This window comes from Phocoena sinus, chromosome 3, assembly GCF_008692025.1.
Source record: "Phocoena sinus isolate mPhoSin1 chromosome 3, mPhoSin1.pri, whole genome shotgun sequence".
Lineage (NCBI taxonomy): Eukaryota > Metazoa > Chordata > Mammalia > Artiodactyla > Phocoenidae > Phocoena > Phocoena sinus.
The window spans coordinates 160,451,224-160,472,992 of NC_045765.1; the positions used below are offsets into that span (position 1 = coordinate 160,451,224).

At 38.0% G+C, this 21,769-nt stretch overlaps 1 pseudogene; it reads right to left on the reverse strand.

Moving 5' to 3' along the window:
* Window positions 1-277: 277 nt before the first annotated feature.
* LOC116751719 lies at window positions 278-884 on the reverse strand (annotated as a pseudogene).
* Window positions 885-21,769: the final 20,885 nt, after the last annotated feature.

Here is a 21,769-nt window from a genome sequence, read left to right on the forward strand (position 1 = left end):
CTTCTTTACATTGCTTCTTCACATTTCACACCAGAATACAACATTACCCTTTTCTTGAATAAAATGACCCAGTTACTAAGGAAACCATCTTTGGAGGGAGTGTTTAATAAGCATATTTTATTTAAATGAATCGTCCAGTAGGAAATGGAGAATTCATTGCCTTTACTTAGACTGTGTAAGTAGTTATATGTCAAATTTATGTGTGCAGCTCACCAACATTTCCTTATTGGAAACATCAATATATCCACATCACAGCTCCCAAAAAGACTTTAAAGTCTCAGAATTCTGTATCTCCTTTGGCTTGTTTCTCTCTTGATTCCACCCAGGCTTTATTAATGGTTCGCTTCATATCATCACCTCCATCTTCATAAATTTTCTTTAGAACATTCATTAATCCCTCACTAGGATCTGTTCCAGTGTCGTAGGAGGGCTTTTCTTTCTCTTTGCATTCTTTTTCAACCTGAGTCAGGTAGACCTACGGTGTGTTTTCCGCTTTCTTCCTGCATAAGATAAGAACTGTATCTGTCTTGATCTTTTTTTAACTGCCTTCCACAGAGATGGGTTACAAGAAATTGTTCGTAATCATGGAGTAACTCTTCCCATTTAGATTCTTTACCAAAAGATCAAATGACCTCTCTGTGAAATGCACCTGCACATTCTCAGCGAGGACTTGATGAACTCCAGTTAAGGTCATGTAGATTTTCACAAACTTATCTGACTGATCCCATCCATAATTGCTGATTTTCACTGTCTATCTGTCGTAACAGAAGCAACCACAGCGGCAGGCTTTTCACTTTCCAGAAGCTCTGCTTTTCTCTGTGATTTCTGCTGCCTCTTGTTCTTGATTTCTGTCTCAATCTTGGATTTTTCAGCTGTCAGTGCATCACTTACTCTTTTTCTAGTGGCTTTTTCCAGCAGCACCTTCACTTCTTCTAGATCTTTCCGTAGCTTCTCCACAGCTGAAGCCACGGTCGGGCTGCGTCAGGCAAGGCCCGAGCTGCAGCGGCGCAGGGGCGAGAACAGGAAATGCCGCACGGACCACGCTCACCCCGAGCGCAGACTACACGGGCACCAGTCAGAGTGGCCGCGGTCTTCGGACACCAGAATGGCTGATTTTGAAGATGGAAGTTGCTAGCTGTTCAGGTCTCATGCAGAGAGTCTCCTGGACCAGGCTGGGAGAACACCAAGGTCTGCAGAGCATCACCCAAAGCAGCAGGCCACTCATATGCTTTTGATATTGCAAAATTGTTCCTAGTTACTCTGTACATTTTGCCTTTAAATTGCTTTCATTGTTTTATGTGGTCTGTGGTACACACCTCATTTCTTTCAGCTGCAGTCATCATATTTCCAGCAGTTAGCTCATTCAACAGAAGTTCCTTGCATTTTTATCCAAGGAGTCAACATTATGTTGGGGACCTGAGGTGAAGGGTTGGAATACATTGCCCTGAGGCGAGAGGCAACTAACCTCATAAAATGTGTTGTTACCCAAACAGAGAATATTCTTTAATCACCAAAGTGATGCTGAGAAAGTCTCAAAACTCCCTTTGACATTTTGCTGAGATTACATGGGAACTGGTTATGCATTAGACAAATTGCAATTCTCATTTACCAGCTCAGGGCAAGGTCAGGCTACCAAAAAGCAACAGTGATGCTTCTTCCCAGGGGAGGTTATGTTGCAACCTTAATCCTTTTCTCTTCCACTTGTGAGGTGAGTGGGTTGACAGGTACAGGATAGAGTTGACACTCAGAGCTGACATTCTCTTACTTTGTCACTAGCAGCAGAGTGTCCAATGTCAGGACCAAGATACATCATAGCCGGGAGCTGTTGACTGGACTTGTTTATTACTGGTAAACTCTTCGGAACAAATTCCATAAGGACTCCTGTTGCTAGATGGACACCCGAGAGGCAGAGATTCAGGCTCATAGGGAACTTTCTTTAGATTCATTAATTCAACAAGTACTTTTGGAGGATCGACTATGTGTAGATATAAACTTGGTTCCACTGAAGGCAGTGACGTCACTCCCAGACACCAGCGCTAAGCGTAGACCCACCAGGAAGCACAGAAGCCCGTCTAGGACACTCTCTTTGCCAAGTCAGCTTGTCAGCACTCCACAGTCTCCTTTTCAGAGTCTCTCTAGGGAGCTTTTTCCTTTGTCTGCAATAGTAGCAACTCCGTGTGATGGGGTGCTCCACCTTTAATGGGGTGTGAGGAGTTCAAGCAAGCAAGTCACACACGGTCTGCTCCCATTCATTCTCTCCTCCGTCGCCAGCAGTGACAGAAGTGGAAGCTTTGCAAACCAAGGAACCTGATTTAGGCTGAGCGTGCTACTTGGATTTGTAGTCTTACAAATCTCCTTGCATGTTTCTTTTCTGTGTACTGGCCTAGAATCACTGCTTTGATGCAGAGATTCTTAACCCTGGCTACACATTGTGATCATGGCGGAGAAGCTTAAAAAATACTGCTGCCTGGGCCCCTTCCCTTTGATTCTTTCATTAGTCGGGGGTGGAAGGCGGTGCATTTTCCCATGGAAAAGTAATAAAATTTACAGCAGTGTTTCTCAGTTCTGGCTGTACATTAATATCAGCTGGAGAGAGAACTCTTTTACTTTCTTGATATCTGAACCCCATCCCAGACCAATTAAAAATGATTCTCTAGGCTAGAGCCCCAGCATCCGTAGTTTTTAGTTCCCCAGTATATTATAGTACATATGTCAATATGGGGCCACTGCTGCAAATTCTATCACTTTCATGCGGATTTAGTCTATACCAGCAATCCAAAAGGCAGAAAAGTTCACTAAAAGAAGGGTCAGATTGGGATGGTTCTCTGTGCATAAGGAATCAAAAGCCAACATTTCTTCTGGAATCCATGAGACTCTATGTGTGTGTGTGTGTGTGTGTGTGTGTTTGTGCATGTATGAACATAGGCAGGACAGGTTTGTAGAGCTGCATGAACAGGAGTAGAATGTTCAATTAACGTTAAAATAATGTATGTTAAAATAATGTAGAAAGTTAGAAATAAATCCCATCATGTATATAATGAAAGAAAATTCATACAAAAATTAGTTGAATTTGCTTCACTCAAATGTCATAAATTTTTAAAATTTAATTTAATTTTTTAAAATTGAAAGTATAGTTGATTTACAATGTTGTGTTAGTTTCAGGTATACAGCAAAGTGATTTAGTTTTGTGTGTGTATGTATTATATATGTCTATGTTCTTTTTCAGATTCTTTTCCCTTAGAAGGTATTACAAAATACTGAGTACAGTTCCCTGTGCTATACAGTAGGTCCCTGTTGGTTATTTATTATATAATTATATACATATATATATAGTAGTGTGTATATGTTAATCCCAAAGTCCAAGTGTCATACAATTTTAAATGACTGGCTCTTTGGGCATCTATAGCAAGACCTTCTACAATATAAAGGAAGCTTCCATGTTCATTGGGGCAAAAAATCAAGGTTGGCCAGGATGAGTTCTTGTCTGAAGGCTCCAGTTCTTGTCTGGAGGTCACTTTCAGTCTTATTCCTATTGATGGCCAAATTCAGTACCTGCGGTTGCAGGATTGAGGTCCCTGTTTCCTTGATGGTTATTGGCTGGAGACCACTCTGAGCTCCTAGAGGCTGCCACATTCCTTGCCATGTGGTTCCTTCCATTCCTGAGCCAACAATAGTATATCATATCCTTCTCATGCTTCAAATCACTGACTTCTTTGGCGTCTAGACCCAGATTTTAAGGACTCATGTGATTAGGTCGGGTGCACCTGGATAATTCCTATTCATAAATTCAATTGTGCCATGTAAGATGACCTAACCATGGGAAAGAGATCCATCACATTCTCAAATCCTCATGATTATACAGGGTGTGTATGCCAGGAGTTGGGCATCTTGGGAGCCACCTTAGATTTCTGCCTACCACAATACTCTTTCAAGAAGCTTGGCTAAGAACAGAAGAATCCTGAGAGGAAGTGGGATTAAATGATTCTTTTTAAAACCATGATCAAGAGCAAGCCTGGAACATATTTATATGCTGAGAAGAAAGGATACAAAAAAGGGATTAAAACTCCAAGAGGGTGAAAATAATCGTAAAGGGAATTGAGGATATGGCTCCTGAATATAAGATTTAACTTAAAGGAAGAACAAGCTCTTCTTGGAAAAGAGACCATGAGGGTGGATGCAGATGTGGGACATTGTATGTGCAGTGGCAGGAATTTCATGGAATATCTCCACATCACCTCAAGGCGTTCCCTAAGAAGTAGGAGGCCAAGGTAGGCAGAGCTAGGGACCGGGTAGATAGCACTGGAGGATGCTGAGAGAGAGAGTATTAGAAATGGAACTTGAGATGGCTCACTCAGGGCATCCACAAGTGCTTGAAGAATTAATAAATCCATCCAATAAACACAGAGGATGCCTGAGCTGCCTCTTACCTGCTCGTGAGTGTGCACCATGGGCATCTCTCTCCAAATCTGAGTTAAGTGACATAATGTTAGTAGCTTGAAATTGGCCATAGTGGGGATATTTATACCTTGGAAATTTGCTAACACCGCAATTAGAGTTTTTAAACAGAGAGCTAGTTGTTAAATATTTACCAGCCCACAGTCCTGCAGGGATCGCCCTTTGGGTTCCAAAGGCATCAGCCTACATCAAATTGTTTCCGTTCATAAACTGCTAGTTCCACAAAGAGGTCATAGGAGCATCTGGATAAATGGCAAAGTGAGCATAGTTTACAAAAAGGTGCCTGAGGTTGCTAAAATATTTAGCTCTCATACTAATTTTATGTACATCAATAATAAGGGGTAATACTGCTAAGGGAGGCTTAAGTAGCAGTTTATAAATTTCTTCTCTCCACAGAACAGTTTTTAGTCTCCAAATATGAGGATCAATTGGGATTCATGATACTAGGAGTGTTTTAGGCGTTGAAATGAATATGGGTAGAAAATAGAAAAATTTCCTTCCTTCCTTCTTTCTTTCTTCCCACCCTCCCTTTCTTCCTTATTTTCTTCTTTTTTTTAAAAACAATATTTGAGTTTTTAAGAGAAACATGTTATTGTAACTTGCCTAAGAAAATTGGGAAAAGGCAAAAGAAAACAATTGAACTGAAATGGAGACGGATGAACAGAAAAGAGAAAAAAAGAGATAAGCAAAAAAGGTATAAAGGAACTATCAGAGATATTAATATAATATCTAAAGAAGAAACACTTTCAATGAGAAAGTTAATTAAACTCTATATTTCTTTTAATAATTTCTAAATTGTCAACAGTCTTACTAAAATCAATAAGGTGAATATACACTTTGCTTCTTTAGTTGAAAGTTATACTCTCAGTACTCCCAAATATTCATGAGGCAATCTGCAGTTTGAACTCTTTCTATTTCAGGAAAAGACATTGAAAAGATCTCTTGATGAGCAACAGGACACTCTTGCCATCCCACCATGTCTTCTGTAATTCATGTTATTATCTAGTTTAAACAGCCCTCAAAGGGGAGAATATTGAGTCCAGGGGAAGCCAAAGCAGGCAAAGCATTGCATAATTTTGACTTTTGTACATTACTTTAGCTCAATGTTATTTGTGATGAAAGAAGGCACTAGAAAGTAGATAATAAGAAAAATTTGGAATTATGATTAACACTTAAACTATTCAAAAGATTCAGGGTCTTTATTGTCCTCTTACCTGAGGTCATTTAGTAGTTCTTAAAGTCTTGTTGGAGAGGTCAATATGAGAAAAATTATTGTAACACTATAAGGATGGATTTTATGTTTTTATAAGTGTACTTCTTAGGACCAGTCCAAATGTCACTCTTAGTCCAAGCCACCCAGGAGAGTGAAAGGCTAAAGGAAAAGCCTAAATGGCAGCAGGGAAGCTAACTCTTGATTTTCCCCTGTGTCAAAGTAATTGACCTTGGCCTTTCTTGCTCAAGGGACTTTAGGACAGTAACTCAGAAGCAACATGAAGAATAAATTTGGATTCTGGACAGTTCCTTAACACTATCTTGTTGATGAACTATCTTCCTTTAGCTACTTCATCAAATGCTTCACCAGTGTTCTCAAAGGTCGCCATGAATTATCACAGCTCAACAAACGTATCCACATGGGATGTTCCAGTGGTTGTATAAATTAAAGTTAATTCCGAATTCTAGATAAATTAAAATAGACTAAGACTGCCTTTTCTGTAAGGCTGTGGCTCTAACAATGAGCTCTCCATGAGCAACTTATTATGCCAGCCTTATGACATTTTGAAGAAATTCATGTATCCCCAAGAAGGTATTCTACAATTCACTGATTCCTCAATTTGCTTTTCAAAAAAATTTAAGTGACTCTCTGAGCCAGAAGATTATTTAACTTCTGACATTTTAAGGTATGAAACAAGTGGAATTTTAAAATTAAGTTTGAATAAACATTGATTAATATATGATACCAAAAGTTCCAAATCAAAACGATTTTAAGACAAGTGTGTGTATAAATACAAATATGTAACGTAAATGTGAAAGCAATGTGCTTTACCTAAAGAAATGTTAAAAAAACAAAACAAAGTAAAACACAATAGTTTTAAAGTCATTCAACAACTATAAAGAAGATAATAAAAATCATTCACAATTCTGCTACCCAGAGATTATTATCACTAAAGTCTTTCTTAAGGTATGTTGTATTGGTCAGTTGTTTCAGTAGTAATACTGCTTAACAAAGAACTACAAAATCTCAGGGGACTACAACAACATTTATTTTTTCTTCATCATGAATGTATAGATTAATAATTTGGCTGGAATTTATCTTTCTGGGCTGAGTCAGTTTCACTTGACCTGTCTCTAGGCAAGTAGGTAAGTTCAGGTCTCGTTCTGGGCTCAGTGAATATCCAATGCCTCATCCTCTCTTGGTAATGGCAGAAGGAAAGAAGGTAAGCTAAACCATGCAAGCTTAGTTAAAACTGTCTGCTCACATCACATCTGGTAGGAATTCATTAAACTAAAGCTACTTACATGACCAATCAGAGTCAGTGGGGTCAAGGAACACACTCCCAAGAAGGGGGAACTAAAGCAAGGCAAGGGAGGAAGAAAAATCTGTAAGCAAACCATACACACACACACACACACACACACACACACACATACATTTATATATGTATATGCACATATAATGTGTTTATATGTACAATATATATTTATGTATGTAAACATGTATATGTATGTATATTTATGTGTGTATATAAGTATGTATGCACATTTTCAACACATGCTCACAAATACTATCTACTTCATAGGGTGATTTGGAGAGTTAAATAAATTAATACATGTAAAATTCAAAAAATTATCTCACACCCACTAAATATCCAATAAATGTTCAACATTGTTATGCAATGTTTATGTTCCTTCAAAATTTATATGTTGAAGCCCTAACGCCCAGTGTGATGATATTTGGAGGTGGGATCTTGGGGGTTAAATAACTAGGTTTAGATGAGGTCATGAATGATGGGACTGGTGTCCTTATAAGAAGAGGAAGAGAGACCAGAGCTCTCTCTCTCTCTCACCTTTTCTCTCCATCATGTGAGGACATAGCAAGAAGGTGGCCAGTTGCAAGATTAGAAGAGGGGTCTCACCAGGAACCAAATCAGCCAGCACCTTTATCTTGGACTTCTTATCTCCAGAACTGTGAGAAATAAATGTCTATTGTTTAAGCCACATGGTTTATTGTATTTCCTTATAGCAGCTTGAGCTAAGACAAACATTATGATATGTTTAAGAAAAGAGAATCCTAATCAATCCAGTTATTTGAATGATATTGTATTATGAGTATTTCCCAAATCATTAAAAAGTTACTATTTAATGTCATATATCAGTGTACAGATATGTCAACTTATTTAAGCATTTCCTGTGTTTGCACATTTACATTGTTACCTTTTTTTTTTACTAATATAAACAATGCTATGATGAACATCCTCATACTCTCCCACATAAGTCTTTTTTTTGTTTGTTTGTTTGTTTTTGCGGTATGTGGTCCTCTCACTGTTGTGGCCTTTCCCATTGTGGAGCACAGGTTCCGGACGCTTAGGCTCAGCAGCCATGGCTCACGGGCCCAGTCGCTCCACGGCATGTGGGATCTTCCCAGACCGGGGCACGAACCCATGTTCCCTGCATCGGCAGGCGGACTCTCAACCACTGCGCCACCAGGGAAGCCCCCACACAAGTCTTTGAATATCAGATTATCCATTCCTAAAATAAGTTCCTAATTCAAAGGTTTGAGAAAACTTACCTTGTATCCCAGCAACAACGTAAAATTTGTTTCTGAGATATTTCATTTTATTTTTTTCTGTACCATTCTAATTAATAATCTCTTCTAGTTTCTTATTTTAAGAGTTACATGTGTCATTCTTTTTTTTTTTTTTTTTTTGTGGTACACGGGCCTCTCACCGTTGTGGCCTCTCCCGCCGCGGAGCACAGGCTCCGGACGCGCAGGCCCCAGCGGCCATGGCCCACGGGCCCAGCCGCTCCGCGGCACGCGGGATCCTCCCGGACCAGGGCACGAACCCGTGTCCCCTGCATCGGCAGGCGGACTCTCAACCACTGCGTCACCAGGGAAGCCCACATGTGTCATTCTTAAGAATGTCCCAGGCTGTGCAGGACATGAAGAACCAGGTGTCCTATTTATTGAGGATCTGCCACTGCTAGAGACTTTCCTCATTTGATTCTCAAACATCTGTGGACACCAAGGTTCAGACAGGTTGCAGAGATTGCCTGTATCCAGTAAAAGATGGAGCTGGACTGAGACTCTGGCAGTCTAGCTCCAGGTTCTATGCCTTTCCCACACCATGCAGCTTCCTTAGACATTATCTCTGAACCCTCCACCTTATAAAGTGAGGGTATCAGCAGAACTATTTATTTCTCCTTCTCTCTTCCCTCTTCTACCATCCCATTTCTCTCAGCTGTACTTTACCAAGGTCAAGATCGATAAGATTTACATTCTGTTTTGTAAACATTAGTAAGCATTCCATGATTAATTCACAGGTTGTGTCTAAAAATTGAAAATCAATACTTACATTATCTGATGACATTAATATTGCTCACAGTATCATCAAGTCATAGAATTGAAGTTGTAATAATGCAATCTTCAGGGCAATGAAAGAAGCATGTCAAAACAGATTCTGTTTCTTACTCTTTGGAATTGCTCAAAATCATGCAACCTCTTGGTCTACTTTATATATGGTTCATTTCTTTCTTGTACAAGGTATTTGGTTTTGTTTTTAAAATTTTCCCAGGGTACTTTCTTTCTCTGGGAAATGAAAAATATATTCCCTCCTTACCATAGCCCTAGTATGCCCTACCTTTCTACTAAGTACATAAAATCTGTCATATGGAATCCATTAAATTTTTTTTGGAAAATTACTGACTTTCTATTCTAATCTGTATTTGTTCTACAACTATCTTCCTCCCTGGAGTTTCTCATTACCTTATGTGTTTTAATCTGAACTGATAGCTCTGCATCAGCCTGAGACTAAGACTGTTATTCGCTGCTTTTCTGGGTTAGATGAATATTTTCATCCATGTTAACTTCTTCCTTGGTTTATACTGTTCTACTTGAGTACATTCTGACCCAACTTCTAAGAAAAGTTGTATGGGAAGGAAACTCTGAGCCCATGTATGTCTAAAAATGTTTCATTAGACACTCTGGCAAAGAATTCTAGCTTAAATTTTTCTTCAATTTTATTTTTATATTATGTATATTCTTATTTCTCTCAGGAAACTTAAGATAATTGTTTTACCCTTGTGGTACAAAGTGGACATTTGTCATTAATTTTTCCAGCACTTGGGAGACCTTTCCAAATATAAGACATTTGTATCCCTTCATCTTTTGGAATTTAAAACTTTTTCTTTAAAAATCCCTCACCTCTGTTTTCTTCTTCCTCCCCACCTCCCTCTCCTTCCCACTTTACTCATTTTTTCCTATTAGTTGAATGTTGTATCAGATGACATTACTTAGATATTATCTGAATGTTATAAATGAATAATGTTATGTTATTAATGAATAATGAACGATACTATCTTAATGCTTTCTAATTCTGTCAGTTAACATTATTTCTGTTTCCAGGTAAACAGAAACCTGCTGAAATGTTTCAGTCGATGCTATAAAGACCCAGCGTCATTCTTTTTATTCCCGTTTCCTGGGTTATCATTTTTAGCATGTTCCCTTCACCCTCAACATCCCAAGGTGGCCTCTCCCTCTCCAGGTATCCTTCCTGTGGTCCAGTTGGAAAGTGGAAGGAAGAGTGAAAGGAAAGGGAAAGGCCATCAAGGCCCCACTTTAGACTAAATATTAATAAGAAAGAAATGGAGAATGGATGTTGAGTAGGCAGCTATCATTGTTTGCTATAGACTTCCTGATTTAATCTCTATGTCCTTCATCATATCTCCCATAATTATGGTCTCTATATCTTTTTGCTCTTGCAGTGAATAACAGAATCCTTTAAATGTATTTTCCAACCATCCTATTGAATTTTTAAAAATCTGAGCAATCATGATTTTAATTTGTTGAAACTTCCCTACTCTTGTTTATGAAGGCAAAAATATTTTTGTAATTCTCTCAGGGACTAGTGGAAGGATTTTAAAATGTGTCCTTTAGTTACTCGAATCATTTATGGGTCAGAATTTTGTATCTTGATCCTTCTCTTTCATGTTCCAGGTTTCCCCAAATGTCTAGTTATTTTGGTTGTCTCACAGTAAGAATAAGGTTGGGAGCTGTGCGTATAGCTGGGGAATTTCAATCAGCAGGCTACTGTAAATATAAAAAATATCCCGGCAGTCCACTCCCTATTCCCCCAGCCCATGCGTCCAGCACATCAATTCTTATACACACACACCTGGAGTTCATTCTCTTTTCCTGTATTTGGCATTTACTTCAGTCCAGGGCCAGATGTAGGCAGGATTGGGGAGTGAAGAAAGAATAGATTTAGGAAACCTAATACTAATATATTTGAGATATACTATATTTGATTTCACTTTCAGAACATAGATTCATATCCTCCTTGATTTTTGGGATCTCTCTTGATCAAACTCTTCCAGAACTAAATTAGAGGTAATTCAACTTAGGAAATCAGCAGCAAATTGAAAAAAAAAGTAATAACATTTGCATCCTCCAGTGAAGGCATTTAGGATGACAGCCAAATTCTGAAAGTGCTTGAGCCCCACTTGAAGTTAATTTTGGTATAAATTATGGGGTAGCTAACTCAGAGCACCTCTCATCTTCCTAATTTGTACCGTATCAGCACTCAGTAGAATTTGTTTTTCTAAAGAAGTAGTAGCGATGGAAAAGCAAACGTAGCAGAATTCAATTAACTCTTTTTCGCAAGTAATACATACCATGCGTAAAATAGATAGCTAGCGGGAACATGCTATAAAGCACAGGAAGCTCAGCTTGGTGCTCTGTGACGACCTACTTCGGTGGGATGGGGCAGGCGGGTGGGAGGGAGGTCCAAGAAGGGGGGGATATAGGTATACACATATCTGATTCACTTCATTATACAGCAGAAACTAACACAACATTGTAAAGCAATTATACGCCAATAAAAAAATAGAAAATCTATTTGACATTCAAAATAAAATTAGGGCTTTTCTATAAAAAAGGAAACATCATATATTACAATTACTTATGATATTTTATCTGGCCATTTATACACTGTGTTCAGTTGCAGCATGCTTATGAATAAGCAGGTGAAAACTGGGTTGATTTGTAGTGGTAAAGAATAAGATCTTTGTGTGCTTTTTTTGGTCTACTTGAAGTATCTCATAAAAAGATACTCTGACAACATCATTCTGAATGGACTTCTAAGCTTTTTGCTGGAGACAGGAAAACATTTTCTATCAAGAGCCAATAACCTAGGGGCTTCCCTGATGGCGCAGTGGTTGAGAGTCCACCTGTCGATGTAGGGGACACGGGTTCGTGTCCCGGTCCGGGAAGATCCCACATGCTGTGGAGTGGCTGGGCCCGTGGCCATGGCCGCTGAGCCTGTGAGGAGCCTGTGCGTCCAGAGCCTGTGCTCTGCAACGAGAGAGGCCACAACAGTGAGAAGCCTGCATACCACAAAAAAAAAAAAAAAAAAGAAATTTCATAGTTGACATAAAGTTAGAATTTAAAAAAAAGAGCCAATAACCTCACACATGCTATATCAATTTAAGGTTTACATGGAAGAACAATCACCTTAACACGGCTTTAGCTTTTTATTTTGAAAGAGAGAAACTTTTTAAAAGCGTAAGTAGGGAAGTTATAAAACTTGATAATATCAGTTACTTAAAAGTATACTTCACTTCTATACGATGTCTTAATGCAGAAGGCTGGGTGAAGGAAAGGGAAGAGGAAAAAAGCGAGACAGATGGGAAGAGGAGAGAGAGAACAACAGATTTAGAGACCAGTGAGAACAGAGAGGGAGGTCAATGGGTGATGAAATGTGGAAGTATTTTGGTTACATGATGCTGTCTCTTTGGGCTGAGTGTGTATTAGCAGCACTTTCTGAAGCTTTCGTTTATTAGCATCTGTTCACACATCCTTATTTATTCTTTATTCCTAAATGCAGTGAATAGTCACTGTAGCCCACCATGGGGGCTATTTTTTAGAACTGCATTATGGTAAGTAGGGGAATTTTATTAAAGAGCCAGCACCTGGGCCCTTGCTTTTTTGCTTTATTTCTTTTTTTTTAAACTAAACTAGAGACTTAATTGGATTTCAACAGTCTCCCTGTTCATGCTCTTTTCTGGCCCATAACTCAATCCAGGATTCCAGTCTGTGAGGATTCCTCTCTCTCTGTCTGTCAGGACCTTGGCACTGGTGAAGGATAATAGAGAGATATTTTGTAGAATATCTCACAATTTGGATTAGTTTAATGTTTTTTCGTAAATAGATTAAATTTGTGAATTTTTTGCAAGAGTAGGACAGAGAGGATGAGCCCTCCTTAATGTATTGTACCAGGGGGTACATGTTGTCAATATGTCTTCTTACTGGCGATGCTGACCTTGGTCACTGCCTAAGGTGTTATCTGCCAGGTTTTCCTGTTTTAAAATTACTATTTTTTCCTTCTGTAACAAAGATTTTGGGGGAAATAATTTGAGACTAGGCAAATACTGTGTTTCCCCACAAAATTTTGCCCATTAATTTTAGCATTCGTTCGTAGATCTTGCCTGCAACAGTTTTACTGTGATATATTTCTATTCTCATCATCTCTTCTATATTTCTTAATTGGAAGAGCTGTCCTCTCTCATTTATTTATTTATTCAATTATTGACTTAAGTTATTATGGACTAATGGATGCTTATTTTATTCTATTGGTTATAATTCAATCCATCATTATTTATTTTGTTACTTAATTTGTCCCGGATTTAGCTATTGCAAGCTCTTCTCGGTTGGCTCTTATGACCTCTTGACACGCTTCAGTCCTTTTTTGAGCACTTCTTTACTTCTGGACCACAAGATGCTTCACGTTCATCTTATATTTTCCCTGCCCCATCCTTGAAATCAACTATTTCTACAAGAAGTTCTGGTTTTCATCATTAAAAAGTGGCGTTTAGGGCTTCCCTGGTGGCGCAGTGGTGGAGAGTACGCCTGCCAATGCAGGGGACGCAGGTTCGTGCCCTGGTCCAGGAAGATCCCACATGCTGCGAAGCGACTGGGCCCGTGACTGGGTCCGGAACCTGTGCTCCACAATGGGAGAGGCCACAACAGTGGGAAGCCCACATACCGCCAAAAAAAAAAAAAAAGTGGTGTTTAGAAACAAAGATCTGGGATCTAGGAGATTTCATTATTACTGGGATGTCATTGATTCTAGACTCCATTAGTGGTCCATGCTTTTACCAATACCATGCTGTCTTGATTAATGTGGCTTAATATTAAGTCTTGAAATTCTATATTGTGTGGGTTCTAACTGATCATTTTCAAATTGACTGGCTATTCTAGTTCCTTTTTCTTTACATGTAAGTTTTATTTTATTTTTATTTATTTATTTATTTATTAACATCTTTATCGGAGTATGATTGCTTAACAATGGTTTGTTAGTTTCTGCTTTACAACAAAGTGAATCAGTTATACATATACATATGTTTCCATATCTCTTCCTTCTTGCGTCTCCCTCCCTCCCACCCACCCTATCCCACCCCTCGAGGTGGTCACAAAGCACCGAGCTGATCTCCCTGTGCCATGCGGCTGGTTCCCACTAGCTATCTATTTTACGTTTGGTAGTGTATATATGTCCATGCCACTCTCTCACTTTGTCACAGCTTACCCTTCCCTCTCCCCACATCCTCAAGTCCATTCTCTAGAAGGTCTGTGCCTTTATTCCTGTCTTACCCCTAAGTTCTTCATGACCTTTTTTATTTTTTCCTTAGATACCATATATATGTGTTAGCATACGGTATTTGTTTTACTCTTTCTGACTTACTTCACACTGTAGGACAGGCTCTAAGTCCATCCACCTCACTACAAATAACTCAATTTCATTTCTTTTTATGGCTCAGTAATATTCCATTGTATATATGTGACACATCTTCTTTATCCATTCATCTGTCGATGGACACTTAGGTTGCTTCCATGTCCTGGCTACTGTAAATAGAGCTGCACTGAACATTTTGGTACATGGCTCTTTTTGAATTATGGTTTTCTCAGGGTATATGCCCAGTAGCAGGATTGCTGGGTGATATGGTAGTTCTATTTTTAGTATTTTAAGGAACCTCCATACTGTTCTCCATAGTGGCTGTACCAATTCACATTTTCACCAGCAGTGCAAGGGTGTTCCCTTTTCTCCACACCCTCTCCAGCATTTATTGTTTCTAGATTTTTTGATGATGGTGATTCTGACCAGTGTGAGATGATATCTCATTGAAGTTTTGATTTGCATTTCTCTACTGATTAATGATGTTGAGCATTCTTTCGCGTGTTTGTTGGCAATCTGTATGTCTTCTTTGGAGAAATGTCTATTTAGGTCTTCTGCCCATTTTTGGATTGGGTTGTTTGTTTTTTTGTATTGAGCTGCATGGGCTGCTTGTAAATTTTGGAGATTAATCCTTTGTCAGTTGCTTCATTAGCAACTATTTTCTCCCATTCTGAGGGTTGTCTTTTGGTCTTGTTTATGGTTTCATTTGCTGTGCAAAAGCTTTGAAGTTTCATTAGGTCCCATTTGTTTATTTTTGTTTTTATTTCCATTTCTCTAGGAGGTGGGTCAAAAAGGATCTTGCTGTGATTTTTGTTATAGAGTGTTCTGCTTAAGTTTTCCTCTAAGAGTTGGATAATTTCTGGCCTTACATTTAGATCTTTTATCCATTTTGAGGTTATTTTTGTGTATGGTGTTAGGGAGTGTTCTAATTTCATACTTTTACATGTACCTGTCTAGTTTTCCCAGCACCACTTATTGAAGAGGCTGTCTTTTCTCCACTGTATAGTCTTGCCTCCTTTATCAATGATAAGGTGACCATATGTGTGTGGGTTTGTCTCTGGGCTTTCTTTCCTGTTCCATTGATCTATATTTCTGTTTTTGTGCCACTACCATACTGTATTGATTACTGTAGCTTTGTAGTATAGTCTGAAGTCAGGGAGCCTGATTCCTCCAGCTCTGTTTTTCTTTCTCAAGATTACTTTGGCTCTTTGGGGTCTTTTGTGTTTCCATACAAATTGTGAAATTTTTTGTTCTAGTTCTGTGAAAAATGCCAGTGGTAGTTTGATAGGGATTGCATTGAATCTGTAGATTGCTTTGGGTAGTAGAGTCATTTTCACAATGTCGATTCTTCCAATCCAAGAACATGGTATATCTCTCCATCTATTTGTATCATCTTTAATTTCTTTCATCAGTGTCTTATAATTTTCTGCATACAGGTCTTTTGTCTCCTTAGGTAGGTTTATTCCTAGATATTTTATTCTCTTTGCTGCAGTGGTAAATGGGAGTGTTTTCTTGATTTCACTTTCAGACTTTTCATCATGAGTGTATAGGAATGCCAGAGATTTCTGTGCATTAATTTTTTATCATGAAACTTTACCAAATTCATTGATTAGCTCTAGTAGTTTTCTGGTAGCATCTTTGGGATTCTCTATGTATAGTATCATGTCATCTGCAAACAGTGACAGCTTTACTTCTTCTTTTCTGAATTGGATTCCTTTTATTTCTTTTTCTTCTCTGATTGCTGTGGCTGAAACTTCCAAAACTATGTTGAATAAGAGTGGTGAGAGTGGGCAACTTTGGCTTGTTCCTGATCTTAGTTGAAATGGTTTTGGGTTTTCACCATTGAGGATGATGTTGGCTGTGGCTTTGTCATATATGACCTTAATTATGTAGAGGAAAGTTCCCTCTATGTCTACTTTCTGCAGGGTTTTTATCATAAATGGGTGTTGAATTTTGTTGAAAGCTTTCTCTGAATGTATTGAGATGATCATATAGTTTTTCTCCTTCAATTTGTTAATATGGTGTATCATGTTGATTGATTTGCGTATACTGAAGAATCCTTGCATTCCTGGGATAAACCTCACTTGATCATGCTATATGATTAATTATTTTAATGTGTTCTTGGATTCTGTTTGCTAGTATTTTGCTGAGGATTTCTGCATCTATGTTCATCATTGATATTGGCCTGTAGTTTTCTTTCTTTGTGACATCTTTGTCTGGTTTTGTTATCATGGTGATGGTGGCCTCGTAGAGTGAGTTTGGGAGTGTTCCTCCCGCTGCTATATTTTGGAAGAGTTTGAGAAGAATAGGTGTTAGCTCTTCTATAAATGTTTGATAGAATTCGCCTGTGAAGCCCGCTGGTCCTGGGCTTTTGTTTGTTGGAAGATTTTTAATCACAGTCTCAATTTCAGTGCTTGTGATTGGTCTGTTCATATTTTCTATTTCTTCCTGGTTCAGTCTTGGGAGATTGTGCATTTCTAAGAATTTGTCCATTTCTTCCAGGTTGTTCATTTTATTGGCATAGAGTTGCTTGTACTAATCTCTCATGATCTTTTGTATTTCTGCAGTGTCAGTTGTTACTTCTCCTTTTTCATTTCTAATTCTATTGATTTGAGTCTTGTCCATTTTTTTCTTGATGAGTCTGGCTAATGGTTTATCAATTTTGTTTATCTTCTCAAAGAACCAACTTTTAGTTTTATTGATCTTTGCTATCGTTTCCTTCATTTCTTTTTCATTTATTTCTGATCCGATCTTTATGATTTCTTTCCTTCTGCTAACTTTGGGATATTTTGCTCTTCTTTCTCTAATTGCTTTAGGTGCAAGGTTAGGCTGTTTATTTGAGATGTTTCCGGTTTCTTAAGGTAGGATTATATTGCTGTAAACTTCCCTCTTATAACTGCTTTTCCTGCATCCCATAGGTTTTGGGTCGTCGTGTCTCCATTGTCATTTGTTTCTAGGTATTTTTTGACTTCCTCTTTGATTTCTTCAGTGATCACTTCGTTATTAAGTAGTGTATTGTTTAGCCTCCATGTGTTTGTATATTTTACACATCTTTTCCTGTAATTGATATCTAGTCTCATAGCATTGTGGTCAGAAAAGATACTTGATATGATTTCAATTTTCTTAAATTTACCAAGGCTTGATTTGTGATGCAAGACATGATCTGTCCTGGAGAATGTTCCATGAGCGCTTGAGAAAAATGTGTATTCTGTTGCTTTTGGATGGTATGTCCTATAAATATTAAGTCCATCTTGTTTAATGTATCATTTAAAGCTTGTGTTTCCTTATTTATTTTCATTTTGGATGATCTGCCCATTGGGGAAAGTGGGGTGTTAACGTCCCCTACTATGAATGTGTTACTGTCGATTTCCCCTTTTATGGCTGTTAGTATTTGCCTTATGTATTGAGGTGCTCCTATGTTGGGTGCATAAATATTTACAATTGTTATATCTTCTTAGATCAATGACTTGATCATTATGCAGTGTCCTTCTTTGTCTCTTGTAATAGTCTTTATTTTAAAGTCTATTGTGTCTGGTATGAGAATTGGTACTCCAGCTTTCTTTTGATTTCCATTTGCATGGAATATTTTTTTCCATCCCCTCACTTTCAGTCTGTATGTGTCCCTACTTCTGAAGTGGGTCTCTGGTAGACAGCATATATATGGGTCTTGTTTTTGTATCCATTCAGCCAGTCTGTGTCTTTTGGTGGGACCATTTAATCCATTTATATTTAAGGTAATTATCAATATGTATGTTCCTATTACCATTTTCTTAATTGTTTTGGGTTTGTTATTGTAGGTCTTTTCCTTCTCTTTTGTTTCTTGCCTAGAGAAGTTCCTTTAGCACTTGTTGTAAAGCTGGTTTGGTGGTGCTGAACTCTCTCAGTTTTTGCTTGTTTGTAAAGGTTTTAATTTCTCCATCAAATCTGAATGAGATCATTGCTGGGTAGAGTAATCTTGGTTGTAGGTTTTTCTCCTTCATCACTTTAAATATGTCCTGCCACTCCCTTCTGGCTTGCAGAGTTTCTGCTGAAAGATCAGCTGTTAACCTTATGGGGATTGCCTTGTGTGTTATTTGTTGTTTTTCCCTTGCTGCTTTTAATATGTTTTCTTTGTATTTAATTTTTGATAGTTTGATTAATATGTGTCTTGGCGTGTTTCTCCTTGGATTTATCCTGTATGAGACTCTCTGTGCTTCCTGGACGATTAACTATTTCCTTTCCCATATTAGGGAAGTTTTCAACTATAATCTATTCAAAGATTTTCTCAGTTCCTTTCTTTTTCTCTTCTTCTGCAGGGACCCCTATAATTCGAATGTTGGTGCATTTAATGTTGTCCCAGAGGTCTCTGAGACTGTCCTCAGTTCTTTTCATTCTTTTTCCTTTATTCTGCTCTGCAGTAGTTATTTCCACTATTTTATCCTCCAGGTCACTTATCCGTTCTTCTGCCTCAGTTATTCTGCTATTGATCCCTTCTAGAGTATTTTTAATTTCATTTATTGTGTTGTTCATCGTCGCTTGTTTCCTCTTTAGTTCTCCTATGCCCTTGTTAAATGTTTCTTGCATTTTCTCTATTCTATTTCTAAGATTTTGGATCGTCTTTACTATCATTATGCTGAATTCTTTTCCAGGTAGACTGCCTATTTCTTCTTTATTTGTTAGGTCTGCTGGGTTTTTATCTTGCTCCTTCAACCGCTGTGTGTTTTCCTTTCTTCTCTTTGCTTATCTTACTGTGTTTCGGGTCTCCTTTTTGCAGGCTGCAGGTTCGTAGTTCCCGTTGTTTTAGGTGTCTGTCCCCAGTGGCTAAAGTTGGTTCAGTGGGTTGTGTAAGCTTCCTGGTGGAGGGGACTAGTGCCTGTGTTCTGGTGGATGAGGCTGGATCTTGTGTTTCTGGTGGGCTGGTCCACGTCTGGTGGTGTGTTTTGGGGTGTCTGTGGCCTTATTATGATTTTAGGCAGTCTCTCTGCTAATGGGTGGGGTTGTGTTTCTGTCTTGCTCGTTGTTTGGGATAGTGTGTTCAGCACTGTAGTTTGCTGGTCTTTGAGTGAAGCTGGGTGTTGGTGTTGAGATGGAGATCTCTGGGAGATTGTTGCTGTTTGATATTACGTGGAGCTGGGAGGTGTCTTGTGGACCAGTGTCCTGAAGTTGGCTCTCCCACCTCAGAGGCACAACACTGACTCCTGGCCGCAGCACCACGAGCATTTCATCCACATGGCTGCTAGTGTTGGAGGGTCTCCTGAAGAGGTGGGGGTGGCTGTAGCTCACCATGAAGAAAAGGCCTCTGGCAGCAGAAGTTCTGGGAAGTACTTCTTGGCATGAGCCCTCCCAGAGTCTGCCATTAGCTACATGTAAGTTTTAGAATCAGAATTGTCATTATCTTCAAAACAACTTGCTGAGATTTTTATTTGGTTTGCACAGATTAATTTGGAGTGAATTGACATCTTAACAATATTGAGCTTTCCAGATCCTTACTTTTTTAAAAGTCTTATTTCTATATAAGATTCAAGCCAATGCATGGAAACCTATTTAAGGAAGCTTAGGTTCAGAACTGAGTCTATGTACTAAAAACAGACCATAATGTTAGGCAATCCAAAAGTTGGGTACGAAAGAGTTTACAAAGTAATTTTTAATTGATTTTGTCTCTCCCAAGTCAATAATGAATAGTATAAAGGAAAAAAGAAAAAGATTTCCATATGGTAGCGGAGTAAGGGAACTGATAGCAGAATTTATCTGTTTGCTTCTAAAGCCCTTGATAACATCCACGCCAGATGTCCTGCCAAGCCTGAAACACTGTAAAAACATCCTTCATTTACAGAACCATAACATTTCTTTTTTGCTTTGTAAACATTGCAAATATGCCTCCTGTTTCTTTTTTTTTATATACCCACCCCCATATATTTTTTGGATGGAAAAAATCCTAGGCTAAGAAAACAAATGACTGAAATTATTTTTCCATCATAAATTCATCACTTGTGGAACCACCTTGAATTTCATTTATCACAAGGACTTTGGAGTAATCATTCCCAGTGCATATATTGTGGTTTAGAAACTAAGGAAGACTAGCATATGGTCTTTTAAAGCCTGTTTATGTGTTTGAGATTTTTAAAAATTAATATATTCACTGACATCTTTTAAATTCATCTCATTATACACAGATTGGAAGGATGCTTGGTGGGGAGAAAATAAGTAGGGCTCTGTGGTGGTTTAGAAATTAGTCATGTAAGGGCATAGATGAGTCAGAAAAGCTTTAACTATTAAACACTATTAAGGGATAAACTGATATATTCACTTCTAGAGACCCATGTTTCCCATGATGGCTTTGTAGAAAAGTTTTTGATGAAGTAAATTATGTTGTTGTGTGGTAGATATGTCCTCATGATTTCAGCTGCCAGACACTTTGGTCTAGAAAATAAGAGATAGGAATATATATATATATATATATATATATATATATATAATTAAAGTATACTTGATTTACAATATTGTATTACTTTCTGGTATACAGAAAAGTTATATATATATATATTATATGTGTGTATATAAATATATATGTGTATATATATATTCTTTTTCAGATTCATATATATTCTTTTCCAGATTCTTTCCCATTATAGTTTATTATAAGATATTGAATATAATTTCCTGTGCTATACATATAGTAGGACCTTGTTATTAATGTATTTTATATATAGTAGTTTGTATCTGCTTATACTAAACTCCTTAATTTATCCCTCCCCCATCCCCTTTCCCCTTCGGTAACTATTAAGTTTGTTTTCTAGTCTGTGGGTCTATTTCTGTTTTGTAATTAAGTTCATTTGTATCATTTCTTTAGATTCCACATATAAGTGATATCATATGATATTTGTCTTTCTCTGACTTACTTCACTTAGTATGACTGTCTCTAGGTCCACCCATATTGCTGTAAATGGCATTATTTCATTTTTTTTATGGCTGAAAAATATTCCATAGTATATATATACCACATCTTCTTTATCCATTCGTCTATCAATGGACATTTAGGTTGCTTCCATGTCTTAGCTATTGTAAAAAGTGCTGCTATGAATATTGGGGTGTATGTATCTTTTTGAAGTAGACTTTCCTTTGGATATATGCCCAGGAGTGGGATTGCTGGATCATATGGTAACTCTATTTTTAGCCTTTTAAGGAACCTCCATACTGTTCTCCATAGTGGCTGCACAAATTTACATTCTCACCAACATGTAGGAGGTTTCCCTTTTCTCCACACCCTCTCCAGTGTTTATTATTTGTAGACTTTTGGACGATGGCCATTCTGACTTGTGCGAGGTGATACCCCATTGTAGTTTTGATTTGCATTTCTCTAATAATTAGCAACGTTGAGCATCTTTTCATGT